Source organism: Pseudorca crassidens, chromosome 12 (assembly GCF_039906515.1).
Source record: "Pseudorca crassidens isolate mPseCra1 chromosome 12, mPseCra1.hap1, whole genome shotgun sequence".
Lineage (NCBI taxonomy): Eukaryota > Metazoa > Chordata > Mammalia > Artiodactyla > Delphinidae > Pseudorca > Pseudorca crassidens.
The window spans coordinates 18,789,648-18,810,567 of record NC_090307.1 but is presented as its reverse complement, the minus strand read 5'-3'; the positions used below and the strand labels follow the sequence as shown (position 1 = coordinate 18,810,567).

The following is a 20,920-nucleotide window of genomic DNA, read 5'->3' as shown; positions in this document are numbered from 1 at the left end:
GCAGCCTTCTACATTCATTACAGCAAGTGGCCATTCCAAAGAACAGGACTTAACTGAGAAGCTTCAGGACCTCTGATTTGGGGGCCAGCCTTTCAAGTCTTTACTCAAGTTGCTTTATTGTAGTCTTTCTTGAGGCACTCACCAAATTAAAAGAAAACAAAACAGAACAAACCTAGCTATTGTCTTCCAGAGGAAGTCTTCGCACAGATTTTGAATATGTTCTCTTTCTATCCAAGAGCAAATAAAGAGGGGGTTAAGCAGTCTATAAGGCCTTATAAAAACTAGTTTCCCTTTTGAAAAAAATGTTATATTCCTCTGATAGAGTAAGTGGAGCTGCAGTTAAGGGTTTAGTATTGTCTAGCCAGGCTGAAAAATATAAATCCATTTCACTTTCTAACATATCTTCTATGTCCCAAAGTTTTGAGTTTAGAGGAGGAGGTGGAAAATCACAGCCTGTTAAAGAATCCTTCATTACCAGAGGATTATTTTATATATATATATATATATATATATATATATATATATATATATATATATATGATATTATATATATGAATTTATATATATATAACTTATATATTTTAACAGGGTAGGAGATATTATTTTCTTAGAAAATGAAAGTCCTTTTTTTTAAAACACTGTCTGGCTTGAATCTAAATTTTTAAATAGCTTACATTTGAACTTCTACTGATAGATTTCATTTCACTGGGACTTTTCAGTAAATACACATTCTTTGTTTTCTGAGAACTTTTATAACTTGGTATTCCTGTAATTTCTGTAAAGCTCTGAAATAAAGTTCTGAGATTTGGAGACTCAATTGAATCAACAGCCTAGAGCTCTGGTGATATACTCCAGGGAGCACTTTTATTTTATTGGAAGGCATGAGTTTTCTCCAGACAGTTTCTCTGTCTGCATATGTATCTATTCGTGTGGCATGTGGCACCTTGAATATATAGGGCTACCTCATTACCATGGGTTACCAGTGAGAACATTACATTGAGCTGAATCTTTCTTTTTTAATATTCTGTCTGTAAGTCGTATCCTGGGAGATCACAAGAGAATAGAAATGGACTAGTCTGGCACAGATTGTCTCATGTTTTTAATGGTCATTTTATATGTATATGTAACCAGTGGGACAAATAGCAAAATGTCAAGAAAGCACCATATGTCTCAATTGAAGAAAAAATAGGTTAGTGGGCTCAGCTTCTCCCTGTGACCTACTTTCCATAGGACGTGTCTTTGGGTTCTCTTTGTGACAATACACTGGACACGGTTCTTCCAGGATTCTGCAGTTAGGAACATAGCAGATGGTAATTAAAGACTATGGGTGGACATTGGTCTTCTCTCTGTAATAAGAATTTTAACGTAGAAAAGGTATGCTATTTAGGTTGATTGTTCCACTTAATTAGAGAGAATTTAGCCATTTTTTATTCTCATGAGTGTTTGTATGGAATAGAAATACTCTCATGGCCTGGGAGTAGAACCTTTCTGAATAAAGTAGAGAGGACTAAGGACCATATCATAGAAAAGTAGAAATTACTTCTTTGGCAATTTGTATGCACGTAGCTCTCCATTATTCATGAGCTGCTTCTTTAGTTTTGAATGATCAGTGTCTTTGCTGTTCCTTCTTCTCCCTTCTGTTTCCACCATGTTGGCATTTCACTGCTCATTAATAATTGTGGGAAGAAAAAAGGGAATACATTAACTGATGATTGCATCAATCAATACATAACTTTCCACTGGTATAAAAGTCCTGGTGGCATTTTTAAAAGGCTAAACTACCAGTGGCACGTGGGGTGGGTTTGTGGTTATTCTTGCCCATCAGCAGAGCATGTGATGGTCCTCTGGCTTTCATGTGGCAAAATTCACACCCCAAATGAATAGGAAATAGATATTATAGATCTTTGAAATTTCTGTTTTGGAGAGAGACGTGAGAAACAATTTTAGTAGAGCGAAGACAGACTTGAGAGTTTTTCGTTATGTGTTTTATGCCTAGCTCCAGTGTCAGTATTGTGTACACACAGGTGGATAATGGCTGTGTGATGGCAGAATAGAATTAGACAAGGGTCACCTCACCAACATATTTGTTATGAACTGTTGTGTTCTATCAGAGCCCAAGAAGCCTTCTCAGACAACCACGATGTAGGTCTAGCACATGGACTAATAGAACGGTCAGTGTGCTCAGGCTAGCCTCCTTGCCTTGTCCATTTAAATGGATGACTTGGGGTGAACTGGCTAGCCTGATTTAAGATTCTCAAATTCTTTGAGCACCATGTGTTTCTGCCCTTGCATGGGATCATGTTGTAGGTTACAGTTTATGCTAGAAACATAAAGATGTATAAAATACCTGGACAGGCAGATTATCGATTGGAGTAAAAAACATATAATTCTAAGAAAGCTAAATAACAAATCAAGTGCCAAGACGGTGACACAGACATCACAGGCTGGCGGAATGCCTTGAGAGGAAGAGAGAGAACTTGAGTTAGGCCTGAAAGGAGGACTAATGGGAAAGAGGAGGGAGCATTCCAGGCAAGAGCGGCAGGCACAGTAGCCCATACGTGGGAAGGGACATGTCAGTTTTGGGAAGGAAAGGGATCCCCTAGGCTGAGTAGAGTAGAGAGCTCACAGAGGTGATAGGTCAGGAGTGGTAAGAAGGCAGAAGATCTTGACTGCCTACGGTGTTGGGCTTTGCTCAATAGACAGTGAGTATCTTTTTTTTTTTTTTTTTTTTGCAGTACGCGGGCCTCTCACTGTGGTGACCTCTCCCGCTGCAGAGCACAGGCTCCTGACGCGCATGCTCAGCAGCCATGGCCCACGGGCCCAGCCGCTCCGCGGCATGTGGGATCTTCCCGGACCGGGGCACGAACCCATGTCCCCTGCATCGGCAGGCGACTCTCAACCACTGCGCCACCAGGGAAGACCGACAGTGAGTATCTTTAAGAGAGTTTACAATTGATTCTAATGTTGGAATCTTTTTTTCTTTCTCTTTCAAAATAAGATATATATATATATATCTCCTTTAGGTCAAAGAATGTGGCAGTGGTTATGAGAAATGAGTCAACTGACTGTTCCCAGTACTAGAGCTTAAAACAGATCGTCCAGCATCATCAGTCAGTCTGTCATGCCCGAAGAGGTGGAGCCAGCAGGCACACCTTTGGTCTATTACTTCCAGAGCTCAAGCTTAACCACTGCCTTGTACCACAAAGCTATGCCAGCTAGAGAAGTCGGGATGGAAGGAACTATCCAGAGGGGATTAGGTTATGGGACAAATTGCATTTCATCTTCTTCATTATTACTAATAAGCATGATGATTGTCTTGCTACCTTCCTTGTGGGCTTTATAGTCTTCAACACGCTTTCAAGTATGTTATATCTCTTGATCCCTGAAACAGCTCTGTTAAGTAGGCAAGAATTTTAAATTATAAAGTTATTTCTGGGCTCCCAATTATCTGTGCAATTAATCCTGGTTGCATATGCAGTACTCTCATTTGTGTTGTCGTAAAAATTATAATGAACAGTTTTCCCTTCCTTTTTCCCAAAATAGTTTAAAATTCAGGACAGGTTGTTGAAATTCTCTTCAAAAGAGTGGGCTTATTTTAGCATTGCTTTTTTTCCTCAGATTTAGATCCCTCATTCCACATCAAAATAAAAGCTTGGATGCCACAAAAAATCATTTAGAACAAGGCACTGTGTCTTTAACACTCCTTAATTACAGCTGGATAAGGTGATGCACTTGGAAATCCTTGGAGAGTAGGCAGGTGATCTGCTACATGTGTTTATTTATCTAAAACAATTTAGCAATTTACAGCCGTATCAACTCTAGTTCGCCTGTTGTGGGGCATTTTCCAGAACTCTTTGATTTGGTTGGTCTGCATCAGATTTTCTTTTCACATCAACTTATCCTCCAAGCAGTATACTTTTGTTGTTCTTGTTACTGAGCCCAAAGTTGCCCACACCCCTTGAGTGGATTAAAGATAATGCTGTAAAACACACATTTAAAATTTCAGTCTGCTGCAGACTAACTTCATTGGTATGAAACTTGGACCTCTTCTTTTTAAACACTATTAAATATTCTCTTCATTTTCAAGACAAATATGAATAGAAACACAACCAAACATGTACTGTATTAAAATCATTGATTCACAATATTTAAATTTTCAGCTAGCCTCCAATTAGCAGGCTTTCCAATATTTGAACAGAAGACCATTTTAATGTAATTACAAACACATTTTAGGCATCTAAATTTTTTGCATAATTAGTTCCCTATTAAACTATTTATGTAGCCCTTTTTCCATCAGAAACAGAGAAAGCAGAACAATTTTATTCCTTACTGTTACAATAATTAACTATGCAAGTAGAACAGCATATTAATAGAGTATAATTTGTTTACATTTAAAAGAAAATTGTGTTAGATTAGCATAGCAAAAGACTATTTCCATATCCAGGCAGTAATATGCAGGCCTAATAGCAATTTACAGTGTAGTTAAAGAATATTATTAATAAAGTAATACAGTGTAATTCTGTTTGCCCCACCATATTTCACAATGTCCTTAATTACAGCTAATTCCGTGGAGACTAATTTGGGGGTTATTAAGCAGTAGACACAGGAATCTTAAATACAACCTTTGCTAATAATGAATCTAGAAGTTACCATAGAACTTGTTCTTTTAAAACATAGGTACAAGATGAGTATTTGTATTTTCTCCCCAGGGTGAAATCTATAAACATACACGTATGTAATTGATATCTAAAAACAAGCTTTTCTGGATCCAGTGTTTTGTTAACTACTCAATGAGAGGCTTACTGTAAATAAATATAGTTCAGGTAAGATGGGATAGAGATTAGCAATTAGGTAACAATTTAGATTGGTAATTCTTTTAGGTGAAAATTTTCATTTATTAATGGCTTGATTTTTTTCAACCAAAGGAATGATGGAAGTGACTATACTATGTGGTGTGTTCGTGTTTTTCCCTGAATGGAAGTTAGTAATACCTCCTGCATTTCACCCGTCACTGTGCTCAATGCTTTATATGTACATAATCTTCAGTCCCCAAGGTAACCCTGTAATGTTGGTCATGTTTAATCCATTTTCCAGATGAGGAAACTGAGTCTTATTCCAAGGGGTTCACTAGAGACCACACAATTAGGAAGCAGTCAGAGAAGAGGCTACCCAAGACGTAGTATATCCTCAAAGCTCACACTTTCCAGATGTCACGCTGTTTCCCGTTTAGGATATACACCCTTGATCTTTCACAAGTGGGGTGAAAACCAATACCCTAAGTTTTGTTGCCCTTTTGGTAGCACTTCAATATATGCCCCTAGTTTTGAACTGGATGTGTATAGATGTCAAAGTGGATAATAACAAGTCTAAAAACTGTGTAAAATTCAATACAGGCAAAAGTAGGATTATGTTCAGATTTCTCCTTTAATACATCTATTTATTGATACTTGTTTCTTTTTTCAAAGAAAACATGGATGATGCATGTGCATAAAATTGCTCTATTAACTCCAAGGGGTGGGATTCCAGTTTTGGTTTTGCCTATTACAAAAGTGTCATTGTACTCCCTACTTTGTTTCAACAGAAAGAACAGGTATCTGATAGTGCTTTGGATCGGGTTGGCGGCAGCCTCTCTGGTACTGGTTATCTACTGAGCTCCTGGGGCTGCGGCCCCTACCAAATCCAACCTTCTAGTTCAAGCCAAAATGTGGAGGCCTTGCAAGACTCTTGGGAGCACAGATGCTTGTATTTCCCTCCCTCTCTTAGACTGATAAGATATTCCATCACTTTGATAGTGAAAGTGTTGTCCCAAATAAAGGCAGGGTCTATTCTCTGACTGCAGCTATTAAGCTGAAATCTTATCAGTCACAACGGGGCAGGAGACCCACCAGCTCTCATCCTGAGTTAATCAAATTAGAAGGTATTTGTCATTCTCTCCCTAGCTAGCAGGAAAGTAAGTTTCACTGAAGCATTTGGGTCACACCCTTGGTATCTAAGAATGATCTCCCTGTAAGATAAATTTACAGCATTCAGTTGCTTTGGAGCATTACGTTTTGAATAGGTTTTTGCGTAGAGTGAACCTGTTTAAGGCAACTTTAATATTTTGTAAACGGCTTTTCCACTTTCAGGATCAGCATCCGCGTTGTCACGTGGTAACCCTGGCAAAGTCGCCCCTCATGTCAGAGGGGAACCTGGAAAAAAACTGGATGAATGTTTCCTCAAAAGCAATCACTTTGATTTTTTTCAAGTGGGTCTTGTTTTCACTGTAAAATAGTGTCCAGTTCTGACAGGCGTTACGCAGTAGTGGCAGCCTTATCTTGAACGGAAACAGCAAGATTAATCAGCCTCCAAAATGACTGGTTTCTACAAAGGTGTTTCTCTCATTCACTTTTTTTCTGTCCTTTTTACCAATGACTTTGCAGCTATTTCTCAGGTCCGGCCAAGTTCTTGCTTGTTTTTCTTTTTATGCAGTTGACTATCTGGGACTCACATCTTCCTGTAGCAATACTCCTGAAACAAGCTCGACGCTCTTGGTATGCTCTCAGACATTCAACACATGAAGAAAAGCCTCCTACAATTTCCATGTGGTACAGACTTGGAGCATTTCATTCTCAAGTTCTGCTGTCTGTACTTAGGTGCAGGGTTTCAGAAGGATTTGAATGTGGGAGAGATTCACAGGTTAATTGAAGAACCAGCAAATCGTATGACGGGCTCTTTCCAAGTTGATATTCTCCATCTCACACCTGGACTACACATGATTTTCATGGCCATTTGATAACGTTTGGAAAATTGCTCCCCTCCAAAGAAAAAATAAAAAAACAAAACAAACAAACCTACCAGAAGAGAAATTCAGTGGCCCTCTCTACCATTGATCCCTTTATTTCCTCTTTTGTTGATTCTATAAGAAAGAAGCTACATGAGTGCTTCGTTTTCATTTTAGAATTAAAATTCAGAATATGATGAAATTATCTCTGTGTTACATTAGTGCACATGTCTGAGGCTTTTCAGGTTACAGACGGCCCAAATTTGACAATTCTAAAAATATTCATACTGATCATTTCCGTTTTTCCCATATTTCTGACTTCCTGAAAAAGAAGCCATCATTATAATGGCGGACCCAGATGAGCCTGAGAAGTTCCCGAGCTTATGGAACTCTACTACCCTGAGGGTTGTTGGGAAGTCTGTACTTTCGTTTTTATTCATTTTATTTTTTTACATTTTTCCGCCCTTCTGTCCAAAGTTGCCTAGTCAAATATAATCTTTGTGCTTACAAATAAATTCAAATGGCTTGCTACTGTTTGTCCCAATTTTCATTTGGGCCCTTCGAATCTAGCTTTCTTTTTGTAAAAGCCACATTTTACATTCATAACCATTGCATGTTTTGCTCATTTAACCCTGTTCCCACACTCCACTCCAAATGCATTATGGACTGACCCCACATGTCAGCACTATAGCATTGTACAGTAAATAGAGTGTTTTGCTTCATAAATCAAGCATAGAACTTATAAGCCAACTTCAGCATAAAAAAAGTCACTGAAATAATATGGCCCAGCTGCTGGAGATAGACGTTGTATTCATAAAGCTAGCCTTAAATTACTGACATTGAAATCCATATCTGACAAAGCTCACACTATTTTGGAGGATTCTGAGTAATCCTCATGAAATTCCAAATTTCTCTTTTGTTGTTTTGAAGGAGATTCATTTTTAAAAGGAAAGAGGGTTAGATTTTGTTCTCTCTGCAGTGTCTTTGATGGTATCAGAAAGGTGTACTGAAGTGGCTGGTTCATCTCATTATGGAAGTCACTTTGCAAATCATCTATTTTTTCTTTGGGAACCTGCTCTCTAGGGCTTAGCGCTCTTATTTTTATTGTGTCCATCAGCAGTAAAATGCAAAGGTGATTTGGAAAACTCAGGTTTGGATTTCTCTCCCATCTAAATCAGATCCAACACTAACATCTCATCGAGGGCATCCAAAGATAGGAGCTAGTCTTATTTCAAGCAGCAATTTGTATTTCTGTGTTGGAAAAAAAAAAAAGAAAGTCTAAAAGCCCCACAATTGGCAGGACTTCCTGCTTTCCCTGTTCTCTGTTCATCTCTCCTTATAGATAGAAATTTTAGCATTCAAAATTTAAAAATATGCCACCCCCCCCAAAAAAAACAGACATTTACAGTGCTCTCTCCAAAAACATGCTTTGAAAATCACCTATAATGGGAACACCTTGTCCATGGTGAATTTTCAGCATATCAGCTAGTGTAGGCCATAATCTCTTTAGCCAACATGATTTACTGAAATAAATTAAAATCATTTTATTTTCCCATTAAATTTTACTATCCCCACCTCACACACACACAAAAAATCTGTTTTTTTAAAGCACAAAACCAAATGCTTATAACAAACGTAATTACAATAGTATAAGAATTAACGAGAGATGGGAAAAGCTAATGTCTATATCTTTCACGCAAGTGGATTAAAACCCATCACCGCTTGTTAAAAGCATTTATCTGCTACCTGTAAAATGAGTTAGACTAGTTTCTTTTTTTTGTTGTTTGTTTGTTTTTAATTTTAATGCCCTTACTACAGGTACTTTCTTTGTTCACCCAAGATAGAAAGTCCAACTTGAATTATGTTCCGGCGTAAATTGTCTTCTGGAATTCAACTACTTCTTTTTGGAAAGTAACAGTATCTTCAGATTAACCTCAGTTAACACGAATGGACTAAAAAAAATTGTTCAAAAAATTATGTAGTTCAAAAATTGTCAGATTTGTTGAAATGAATAATGTGTTTGGATTTTTGGAAGACCTTTATAAATTTTGAACCTCCTGCAGTTCCATTTGGTGTAAAGAATTATACTATAAACAAGGGACTCCATCTGTACTTTTGAAATAACTATTCGGTTTTCCATTTCAGACAAATTGACATGACAAACTGAAAAGCAGAAGTTGGTGTTCAAAGAAGTTCAAGAGTAAACATTTAGTCAATTCATCTGCTCGGACTGAGAGAGCCTCAGTGGACAGGGGTCCAGGATTCTGAAGGTAGGTTCTCGATTGGTGGTGAAGATTCTCTGTATTCTCTTCCCAGCTGCCTCAGGTCACATGCAGAATGTGAGTCTATTCATAGGGTCCTCACTATTTCTGGGTATTGTGTACACGTCTTGCTACATTTATGAATGAGGAAATAATTTATATTAAAATTTCATATACTACCTTTAGTTTTTTTTTTTTTTTTCTGGTCCTTTTCACTGATGATCTAGACCACTGTTTGGTCTCCGTATTTGACAGAGGGGCTAAGAAATTGCATTTCTGAGAAAAGGAATAAGATACTAATGGCTGTTGGAAACTTCTTTGATAGGGCTCAGCAAGACAAGTTCTAGAAGGCTCTTTTAGTTATATTACTTTCCAGTTCAGCTTGACGGGAAGTTACAGAGCTCCAACACACAGGTTTTGTCATAGGTGCTCTGTGATCTGCTCATAGCATGATCAGCACTTTTTTTCATGTGGGGTGCTGTGCCATTGCTACAGATTTGGGAGGGTGGAGGGATTCTGCTTTGAGCAACTCTGGTTTGAGTCATCCAGTAGGATGAGCCGTTAAAGCAAGAGCTCTTATAGCCTTCTCCAGTTACGGTTTTCAGTGACGTGGTTGCTTACATTTAAATTAATTACAATTAAATAAAAGGAAAAATATAGCCTGCTGCTCTTGTTTGAAGAAACTGAGAGGTTTCCAGAGGTTTTCTGTTTGAGGGACCCTGAAGTCTGGAGGAGTGAGACATTGAGGCAAGCATCCTGGAGGAGGTTAGGAAGGTCACTAATAAGGGGCTTGCATGAGGAACTTCATCAGGCAAAGCTAGACCAGAGATACAATTTTGTGGATATTTTATTATGTACCTATTGATGAATGTCCATAGCTATGTACCTTTGGTTTGGCTGGCAGTCATCCTCATGGTTTCTGGTTGGTCTGATAATGTTTTGCTTTCATAGGTCTCCTGATACTTGACTCTCTTCTCCACTCCCCTCTCTTTTCTCCTTTTTATGATCCTTACAAAGCCATTTTTGTTTGTGTTCTAGGTTGCTTTTCATTTTTTTATTTGTCAGCTCTCTTCGTGGCCAGTCAACTCTACTAGACTTGTTGTGGCAGTCTCTAAAGATGGCTGCCACAAATCCTCCTCTCCCTATATGCAAAGACACACCTCTCATTGCAGGCTAAGGTCTAGTTCCCTTCTTCTTGAATCTGGGCTGGCCTTGTGACTTACTTGGCTGATAGAATGTGGAAGAAAAGATATTGTGCTAGCTCTAAGCCCAGCCTTTAAGAGGTCTAAAAGCTTCCTCTTTCCTTCTTGGATCCCAGTCCCGTGTAAAAAGTCACACTACCCTGAGACTACCATGTTTTAAGAAAGCCTAGACTTGAGGGAAGAGAGAGAGATACTCAGCCAGCCCCTAGCTGTTTCAGCCGCCATAGCTGACGCATGAGATGGGAGAGTGAAGGAGCCATCTTGGATCTTCCGGTCCCAGCAAACACCATGTGGAGGAGAACAGCTACACAGCTTACCCAGCCTAGACTACGAAATTGTGAGAAAATTTGTCATTGCAGTTTTAAGCTGCTAAGTGTTGGGGTGTTTTGTTAGGCAGCAATAAATAATTAAAACACCTGCTTAAAACTTGTATCCATAATCCACTGTGATATTTTAGAGCTGTGTGATCCAATATGGTATCGGCCAAATATGGTTGCCTAAATTTAAATTAATTAAAATGAAAGAAAGGAAAAATGCAGTGTCTTGGTTTCACTAGCCACATGTGAGCTCAGCAGCTCATATGTGTATCTAATCTGTTCATGGCACGGCTATGGGGCTATGAATGAAAAGATGACCCAGGAGGGTCCTTTCTCAAAGAGTCTTGGCTGGAGAGAGGAGATGACCTTGTCCTGGAAGGAAAGGGACCCCAGAACTGCCCTTCAGAGGCTGTCTCTCAACTCAGTGAAGTAATGTCAAGAGGCAGATTAGTTCTCTGCTTGACCGTACTTGACTCATTGTACCTTGTCCTTATTTCCGTGGGTGTTAGCATCATGTTTTTTTTCTGTTTTTGCCACTTTTCCCTTTATCCTGCCTCATCTGTGGCTATCAGAGAAACAGCCATCCTTCACTGTTTTCAGATGAAGGTGTATATTCAGCAGTATGCCCAGTGCATGATGTAAGAAATATCTTTGTTGAAAATAGTATGCACATAGATTTACGGAAGTGAGTAAATATGCTATATTAGAATATTTTTGCAGTATTTTGTAATCACCATGATCTCAACTAACCAGTAAAGATATCAATTAATCTGATAGAACAGTTTGAATGTAGGAATCTCTTTTCTAGGAAATCAAATGAAGCATTATAGTTATTAACAGATGAAGTTTACTGAGCATTTACTACATGCCGGCTATTGTGCTAAAAGCCTCATAGGCACTATCTTACTTAATCCTCTCTAGGAAGTAGGTGTCAGTTATCATTTACAAGTTTCAAATGGGAAGATTGCTACTTAATAACATACCTAGATTCATCCAGCTAAAAGGAGGCTGGGCTAGGACTGAAATGTAGGCAGTGTGGCCCCAGGGTTTCTCTCTTAGCCATCCTGTTTCCTTGGTCTATGATTGAAAACAAAAACCAAGAAACAAATCTAAAGATTTGAGAGTCTTCTTCTCTCTCCACCCACAAGAGGCAATGTTAAGACTCAGGTTCTCCAAGGGATAAGCCCAGTAACCATATCTATGACCAAAACAATGGTCATGCCTGACAGCACAGGATCCTTCCATTCTGACTAAATGCTGATGCGACACGTCTTCTGTGGGCCGAGACCCTGTTTCCCAAAGAGGCTCCGCCACCTACAAGCCCTGTGACTCTCTGAGCTAATGGACCAGAGGCTGCTTTTGTTTCTCCTGTCTCCATCAGTCTGTGCAGCTCTTTATTCCTCATGTTTTCAGCTCCCTCTTTTAAAAAGCTGTGACTTGATATCTGCAGCCTCTTCATTCTCCCAGACTCTCCCTGTCTACTGTGACCCTTAAGCTCCTTTTGGCAGGAACGACCTCTCATGAGATCTGCCTTAGCACCTAGTGTTGGATAATTGGATTGAACTAAATTATCTCAAGATTGCTGTTATCTCTCATTTTATCGCTAAACAAACTCTTGAAAGTACATCTCCCTCTCCACGAAGAAAGCATTTTGGTGCTAAATAATAGTAATTAATAGATCTTCATCAAGAGGTAGAGAGCAAATCCAGAAAGTAAGAGAAAGAGAGAGTGGTCAGGAAAGTGCCAGGAAGGGAGCCAGGGGAAAGCAACCAGGTAGCGCTTTGAGGCTGGACAGAAGCTGGGGGTGTCACGGGTCGTTGGGAGCAAGACAAGTATTACCCTAGAAATGGACACATGGGGACAGATGTTCATGCTTTTATTTAAAAACATTTATTTACCACACCTTATATGTCAATTACTGAGCTACGAGGATAAACAAGACACAACCCTCTTTGCTGAGGACTTATATCTGGTAGGGGAGAGAATGATCTAACAAATAAGTTCAATAATGCTAAAGAGTGTACAGATAACCCTGAGGATACAAAAAGAGGGGTCAGTTTGATGGAGCAGGTTAAGACAGCCTTCAGCGAGGAGGTGTCACCTAGGTATGGGGCAGGAGGACATTCCAGGTAGAACATGGAAACAGGAAGCAGGCAAGGCACAGATACTCCAAAGCAAGGACGGCAGGGCTGGTTTCGGCTGCAGAACAGAGCACCACTGGGGTGTGAGTCACAAAGATTGGGCTGGAGGGATTGAAGGGCAGAGCTGTTTGTGAAGGGCCAAGAGCCAAGGCAGAGCCCTGGAGTCCCACACGGCAGTCCAGAGGCCAGGAAGTGGGGGGAGAAAAGGAGAGCTCTGTCCAGATGACCCAGACGCTCTCTAACATCAAAGCATCAAGCACCCCATCAAAGCTTGTTGCTTTTTTTCCCCAGTAATTTCAATTGCAATAAATGTTTATGGAGCATTTACTGCGTGTCTGACACTATGCTTAGCTCTTCACATGTAAGAAGAGTTGTGTTTAAACCAGCTGTATGGTGGAAGCTGAAGAGGATTCAAAGGAGACATTACTTTTTAAACTCAAGTACCTGAAAAATCTGTGACTTATTTCACTTAGCATAATGCCTTCCAAGTCCATCCATGTTGCTGCAAAAGGCAAAATTTCATTCTTTTTTATGGCTGAGTAGCATTCCATTACACACACACACACACACACACACACACACACACACACACCATGTACAAAAAAGAAGCAGACTCACAGATATAGAGAACAAACTAGTTGTTACCAGTGTTGGGGGTGCGGAGGGTGGGGTGGGCAATAGATAGATGGGGGAGTGGGAGGTGCAAACTATTGGGTGTAAGATAGGCTACAAGGACGTATTGTACAGCACGGGGAATAGAGCCAGTATTTTGTGATAACTGTAAATGGAGTGTAACCTTTAAAAATTGTATAAAAAATAAAATTTTATTTTTTTTTTTTTTATTTTTATTTTTTTATTTTATTTTATTTTTTTTTTGAGGTACGCGGGCCTCTCACTGTTGTGGCCCCTCCCATTGCGGAGCATAGGCTCCGGACGCGCAGGCTCAGCGGCCATGGCTCACGGGCCCAGCCGCTCCGCGGCATGTGGGATTCTCCCGGACCGGGGCACGAACCCGCGTCCCCTGCATCGGCAGGTGGACTCTCAACCACTGCGCCACCAGGGACCTGAACATCTATATGGGAAGATAAGAAAATGTGTAAGAAATAACCACATGATGATATAAAAAATATAGGGTTAATTGCTGGTATATATCCTGAAAGTCACAAGGAGGATGGGGGTCCTTTTCCTCTGCAAGAAGTCTTTACAACTTAACAAAGATTTGCAACTTAACAAAGTTGCAAAGTCTTTGCAACTTAACAACATCTTAGTTGCTCCGCAACTAAGCCCATGCACCACAACTACTGAGCCTGCGCTCTAGAGCCCGCGAGCCAGAACTACTGAGCCCATGTGCTGCACTACTGAATCCCGCATGCCTAGAGCCCATGCTCCACAACAAGAGAAGCCACCGCAATGAGAAGCCCAAACATAGCAATGAAGAGTAGCCCCCACTCGCCACAATTTGAGAAAGCCCGCGCACAGCAACGAAGACCCAGTGCAGCCAAAAAAATCAATCAATAAATTTATTTATAAAAAAAAAACAAAACACGGGGCAGCTTGATGCTCTAGGGGGCCCAAAGTGACATGGAGATTTGCTTAATGAACACGTTGCAGAGACAGGAGCTAAATACTATTTGACTTCATGCTATTGTGTTTACTCATCTCTCCTCTATAAGCCAGAGGATTCAAGGATGATTGAAGTCTAGAAACTGACGGGATGTAAATAGTTAATAGTCAAACCTAGTGCCCACTCTGAATCTTTCGAGGCAGCCAGTAAATTGAACGCAGTAGCAAGAAAACAGCCACTTCTGCTCACCCATGGAAACAGTCAAGCTGCCATAATTTGCACAAGGTGCAAGTAACAGATGAGCCTTTCAGAGGACCCTGCACACACTGCACATTGCTGCAGTCTCACCTCGGTCACAGAGCCTCTGCCTCACAGCTGGGCTGAAGGAATTAGCTTGCACCCCAGAATATTAATGTCAGCATCTTTTATCACATGGGCTGGGGATTTGCAACCATTTGAAAAAACCACCAACTCTGCTCAGGATTATCTGTGATTTAGAGAAAGGGGCAAAGTTATTTAAAAAGAAAAAAACACAACTGTCTGTCATCAAACGCATGGATGAGAGTCTCTGTGTAAGAAAATGTAAGTCGAAATATTTGGGATGCTTTCTTATTTCTAAGCAGTCGTGACAACGGAAAAGCAAAACAGAAGAGCAAAAAACTCCAGAAGGCGCTTTGGCAAAAGAATGAAAGGAATGCTTCCCCACTTCTACCCATCCCCCCAAACCCACCTTGCTATGAATTGCATCACCTAGGCAGAGAAATAACATAAAATGCTTTTGGATTGTGTGCTGCTATTTCGTATATCTTACCAAGCTTGGTAGGACCGGATAATAGTTTAAACAGGAAGATTCAGGGAAAGGTGGAGAACTCGGGGATAGGAATAAACTGGAGGTGTTAGAAGCCCCTACTTAGTCAAGGAGGTGGAGCCATGCCAGTAGCCAGGAAAGGACTCAGGGCAGCAGAAGCCAACAAAATACAACAGAGAGAAGCAGACTTTGGCATTGAGACAAGGCCATCGGGCACAAAACATCTCAGACTTTTTAGACTAGGAACCAGCAAGAACCCAGCCTCAGGTCTGGCAGGTTCTTACTTGTCACCAAATTCCAGAGTTAAAGCCATGTCTCTCCAAGCTTGGCACATGCCATCAGGGGCTGCCTTAAAATCAACTGGATTGCTTTATCAAGCTATCAAAAGTCAGTCAAGTGTGCTCTCTGCCCTCCAGCAGTGACCATTCTAAGACAACAGGATATTCACATCAGATACTCAACAGCAGTAATAATCCATCCCAATGAAACTTATTACAGCACAAATTTTATATACTTATATTTTTAAAAAAGGGCTTCAAAATGAAATTCCAGTACAACTTGTCTCATATGAATAATGTTCTTACCAAGATCTTAATCTAGATAAATCATTTTCTTAAATGTTTCAAATATGCAATATTTGGTGCTTATCATGATATGTCTTAATTGCATCCTGTCATAACACCTGCTAATCCTGCCCTTTGACTTTTTAGGAATCTTTATAGGCTCCTTCCTTATTCATTATCCTTGTTTTATAATCTCTTGAATACTCCCAGCTTTGTGCTCATAGATACATAACTTTTTTAAAGAAGAGGTGAATTAATGAATTCTGTAAGCTACCAGCAGTTCCATAATTGTTATCTAGCAGTGATGTAGTAAATAGCATAAAATTTGAGGTTCAATACTGGACTTTCCACTTATCAGCTGAATTACCATAGGAAGTTTACTTAAATTCTCTCTGCCTCAGTTTTCTCATCTGTACAATAGGGATAATGACAATTATCTCAAAAGTAGGTCATGAGGATCAATGGAGATAATAGACATAAATGACTTGATATCATCTCTTTCACAGAGTGAGTTTCCAATAAATGTCAGTTCCTGCCCTTGGATTTCAGGAAATAATGGTTGATAAAGATGAAATTAAGGGCCTATTCTGGCCAAAGTTTCATATTTATGATATTTTCTGGATTAAGACAAGATTGGTAGAAAGTTAAGTGCCCAGCTTACACATAGACGTATCCTTCTAGTATATATTTAATCAATTAATATATTTTATAGTGTCCTTTTCTTGTCTGAGGAGGAAGCTTTCGTAGAAGGCGGCAGAGTGAATGATTGGAGCATGTTATTGTTTGGTTGAAAACACCTTACTCAAAACTGCAGGTACAAGCTACGTATGGCAGCTCAAATCACTAGCTTCAAACTCTCTTAATTCCAGGCCGGGGGAGTCATTCGGGGACAATGATGCTCTGAACATCTGGATGATGAGAAGATGTCTACTCCTACTTCCAGGGACAATGACAGTATTTCTAAAAGACTGCATGAGCTCTCATTTGCAAAGTCTCATCAGTTTGGGACTTGATCCGTGACACGAAAGTAAACCTTTGTCCTTTCTGCTAACATACCAAGCAGAGGAACAGCAGGCCCACATGAAAAGGTGGCATATTTACCATCGTAACAAAACACACGATTTTTCAGGAAGGGGAGTTGCATATATTTTTCATAAAACAACATACTTGCCATGCCAGCATGGGCAGGTATTCTTCAGGCTGAACCTCAATTTCCTTAATCCCCTTTCATTATTGCCTTAATCCCCTCTGGGCAGTACACGGTTAAGCCCATCCCAGTTACTGCAGGATTTTGAAATTTAAGAGCAAGAAAACAAACAAGTAGACAAGCATATAAAGAAACAGTCTATAAATCCATCTTTCTTCTTTTTATACAGCATCTCTCCCACCCAAGCATCAAAATTATTTGGAAGTCAGTCAGGGATGGACAACAAAGTTTAATGAGTCCTCTTGTGAATTTGAGACGTGCACAGTACTTTACTGTATTGAATCTCAGGGCTTTTGAGATTGGTCCATAACCAGCCAAAGAGAAATTATTGACACTAGCACCAAGGTAGTTCCTGTAAAATAGAACTTCTTAAAAACATATTGAATCTTAACAATATAATTGACAAGCCACCACTAAAGTTGTAAAACTAATGAGCCATGATGTTTGTAAGAATGTGCTTTAAAAATTGAAGAGTGCCTTATCATTTGGTCTATATTTCGTGATCAAATGCCTACAACCAGAGAGACAAATGACCTCTCCATTCTCATGTCTTGCTATTCCCAGTAAAGCCTCTGTGATGTTTTCCTTGTGCAAAGATCTTAGACTGTACACTTCAATTGGCAAATGTTACACCAACCAAGGGCTTTATTATATTATGTTTCTTGCCTCTTTTGTTTCTTTTCATTTTTTTAATAGAAACCCTCTCTTCCTTTATGCGTGTATGCTTATCTTCCCAACTAGATTATTAACTCTTCAGAAGATCACAGACAATGTCTAAACTCTTATTGACCTTCATCTATGTCAATGGCATACTCTGCAAAAAGCACGCAGTTTATAAAATTGATTTTGTTTCCTGTCTGCACCACCTACATTGGAAACACCTACATTTCACTCCCCATTTCTGGAGCCAGATGGAATATCGTCCTGATGTGGGTCTCTACAAGAATGGGACGAAGGTATTTCTGATAATGGTGGAAGAAGCTGTCCTCTCCTGTCCCCTCCTGTCCCCACCTGGCCTCCAGTACTACCTACCCGATATGATACCATGTGACACCCCAATACCATTGAGGAAAAGTCAAAAGATGGAAAGACCAGATACGTGATAGAGCACAAAACATCGTGATACACAAAATGAGCTACACAAACTGAAATTTAAATCACAGTCTGTTGTCCCATGAAAGTGCAAAAATTGCTAATTCTTCTTCAATATGGGAACTTCAAATAAAGAAAAACTAGTTATACCATTTTGTGGCGCATCCATCAGACTATGTTTCGTGGCCGACTCCCAGCCATTTTAACCATGCTATGCCTCTATTTGGGTAGATATTATTATAGTTAGCAAGATCTTTTGAAAGTTTGCTAGTAAAAAGGGCCTCTTCTTTCCATTTCTTGATTGGACAGGCAGTGAATAATCTGTGGAAATATTATTTCACTGATAGGTGACCATACTGTAGCAAGAAAATTTTTTTAAGTTTTTTCTCTTAGTGAGTGATTGGGTCTCACTGAATTCATCCACTGGAACCGAGTGTCAGGTGTGCTTGCTCCTTACTTTATTCTTTATTATTTAATACAGTTCATAGAATTATAGAATCGGAATAGAATTCAAGAAGTCCAGTAGAGCCTTCTGGTCTCAGGGAAGACACTCTGAAACAATGTCAAACAGAATTGTTTATTGAGTCCATATGGCCTAAAATGGCAAGAGCAGAATATACTCTAGCCCAGGGTATATCCTAGATATCTCTTCTTCCCTCCCTTATCTATGTATATTTCAACTTGGTTTAGAAGGAATTCATTTCATTCAGCATGCATTCCTCTTTACCAAGCTTTTTTGGATGTTGCAATACATTGTTGTCTTCCAGATAAAACAGTTTTATCTCTTTATAAACTATAGGACCTATTTAAATGCCTTTCTGATATCTTTCCCTTAAATATAAATGTTATGTATGTCTTGTTAGTTTATAGTTTTGTGGGATTTTTCTCCTGATCTTTCAATGACTTACTTAAAAAGATACTGATTTTAAAATATTAGCTCTATTCCTTAAAAAATTGTATTAATAAAGGTAATGCAATCACATTAAGGATGGCATGGCAAACGCAGAAAAAAAATATAATCAGCACGAGTCCCACCATAGGACAATCCTTGCTATTATTTTAGTATATTTCTTTTCAGCCTTTTTTTCTGATGGAAAATTTTGTTTGTCCATAGTTATTATCGTATATTTTTTTCTTGCTCTTTTTCAGTCAATATGATAACAAAAGCATTTCCCAAGTATTTAGTCTTCATAATAATCACTTTTGCAATCATTTCATTGAATGGATCTGCCTTTCATTTCAGGACATTTTGGGGTTTGTTTCTGTATTTTGATTATAAATAATGCTTCAATGAATATCTTTGTATGTATACTTAAGATTATTTCCTTAGAGTCAATTTCTAAAGGGGCTAAAATATATAAATATTTGAGGATTTTGCTATGCATTGCTAAATTTCTTTGTAAAAGATTTACACTAATTCAGAGTACCATCAGCAATGTTCAAACGTGTTTATTTCCTTTGATCTTCACCTTCAATGGGAATTATGCACTTTAAAAAATATGAATTTAACAGATCAGAAAAATGCATCATTTAAAAAAACAGATTTATTTCTAGTGAAAAGGGATATTTTTCTTTATATTTATTCCCCTTTGTAAATTATCTATTCTCTTTATTTGTCCATTTATCTATTGACTACTCATACTAGGCTTTTGAAAATATTTGCTTCCAATTTTTTTTTTTTTTTTTTTTTTTTTTTTTTTTTTGCGGTACGCGGGCCTCTCACTGTTGCGGCCTCTCCCGTTGCGGAGCACAGCCTCCAGACGCGCAGGCTCAGCGTCCATGGCTCATGGGCCCAGCCGCTCCGCGGCATGTGGGATCTTCCCGGACCGCGGCACGAACCCGTGTCCCCTGCATCAGCAGGCGGAATCTCAACCACTGCGCCACCAGGGAAGCCCACTTCCAATTTTTTAAAGCCACCTAAAATGTATGTATTCAGTATTTTATAGCTGAATGTGTCTGTTTTTTCCATCTCTTCTACCATTTCCCCCAATCTATTTTTAACTTAATTCAAATTACTCACTCTGATTGTCAAGCCAGCAAATTTTTCTCATCTCTTTTTGAAGGAGCTGTACCTCTTTCATGATTTCACTTTGCTGATTTGTTCTCATGTAGTGATTTGGGGTTTTGGCATCATTCTCCACGATCTTGGCCTGCTGCAGACTGTCTGTGGTTCTCATTCACAGGACAGCACCTGCTCGAGTCTGCGATAGCCTCCTAATTATTTTACCATGCGCTGCCAATCTCATGTAACCCATCAGCCTAGTTAGTGACCCCGGGCGTTAATGGAGAGTCCTCTAAGGCTGCAGTGAATAAAGAAAAACTTGTTTAGCAGGTTTTCTCTTTATTCCAGGACACATTGCACTGACCGGGGGGACGAGATTGTAATAGGAAGAGCACGACGATGGTGAGTGTGATTTTGTTTTTCTGGCCACAGACTTTTCATTCCCAAGGTAGAGAACACTCATGTCTGTTCAGTAAGCTCAAGAAAGAAATAATGAGAAACAGGTGACGGACTTGAAAGCATCATGGAATCAGTTCCCTGAGCAATTGACTGCTCTCCAAAATGATGCCCTGAGCATGTGCAAAGGAAATTTAAAAGAGTATAAATGCAGCAAACCGATCCAAGTCATGTCTGGAGTGAAAGATGTATCACGTTGGGACATAGAATAGCCATTAGGGTGGGCAACAGAACAGGATCTGTGATTTCAAGAACTACAAACCATACCGATGTGAGAGGCTGCTAACCTCTTAAGACAGGATTATATTACTCTTGTCCCTCCTGGGGTCCCTCTCTTCAGTCTCCTAAGACACCGTCACTGTTTTCTTTGATTTGCCTTAAATATATAAGAGGCAACAGAGTTGAGGGGAGGGTATGGGCTTTGTGACCAAACAGGTCTGTCTACCTATTCATGGGCAAGTGACTTAATCTTTTTGATAATCCTCAACAAGGATTAATCCTCAATGCTAAAATGGAAACAATGGAAATCTCCCTGTCCAGGTTGTTG

The 20,920-nt window shown here is 39.4% G+C and overlaps 1 long non-coding RNA gene across 1 annotated transcript; it reads left to right on the top strand.

The window, feature by feature from the left end:
- Positions 1-2,761: 2,761 nt before the first annotated feature.
- LOC137204096 (uncharacterized) lies at positions 2,762-20,326 on the top strand. The gene is made up of 3 exons (XR_010933420.1): positions 2,762-2,926; positions 8,906-9,030; positions 20,266-20,326. It is a non-coding gene; the product is annotated as an uncharacterized lncRNA (long non-coding RNA).
- The last annotated feature ends 594 nt before the right edge of the window (positions 20,327-20,920 follow it).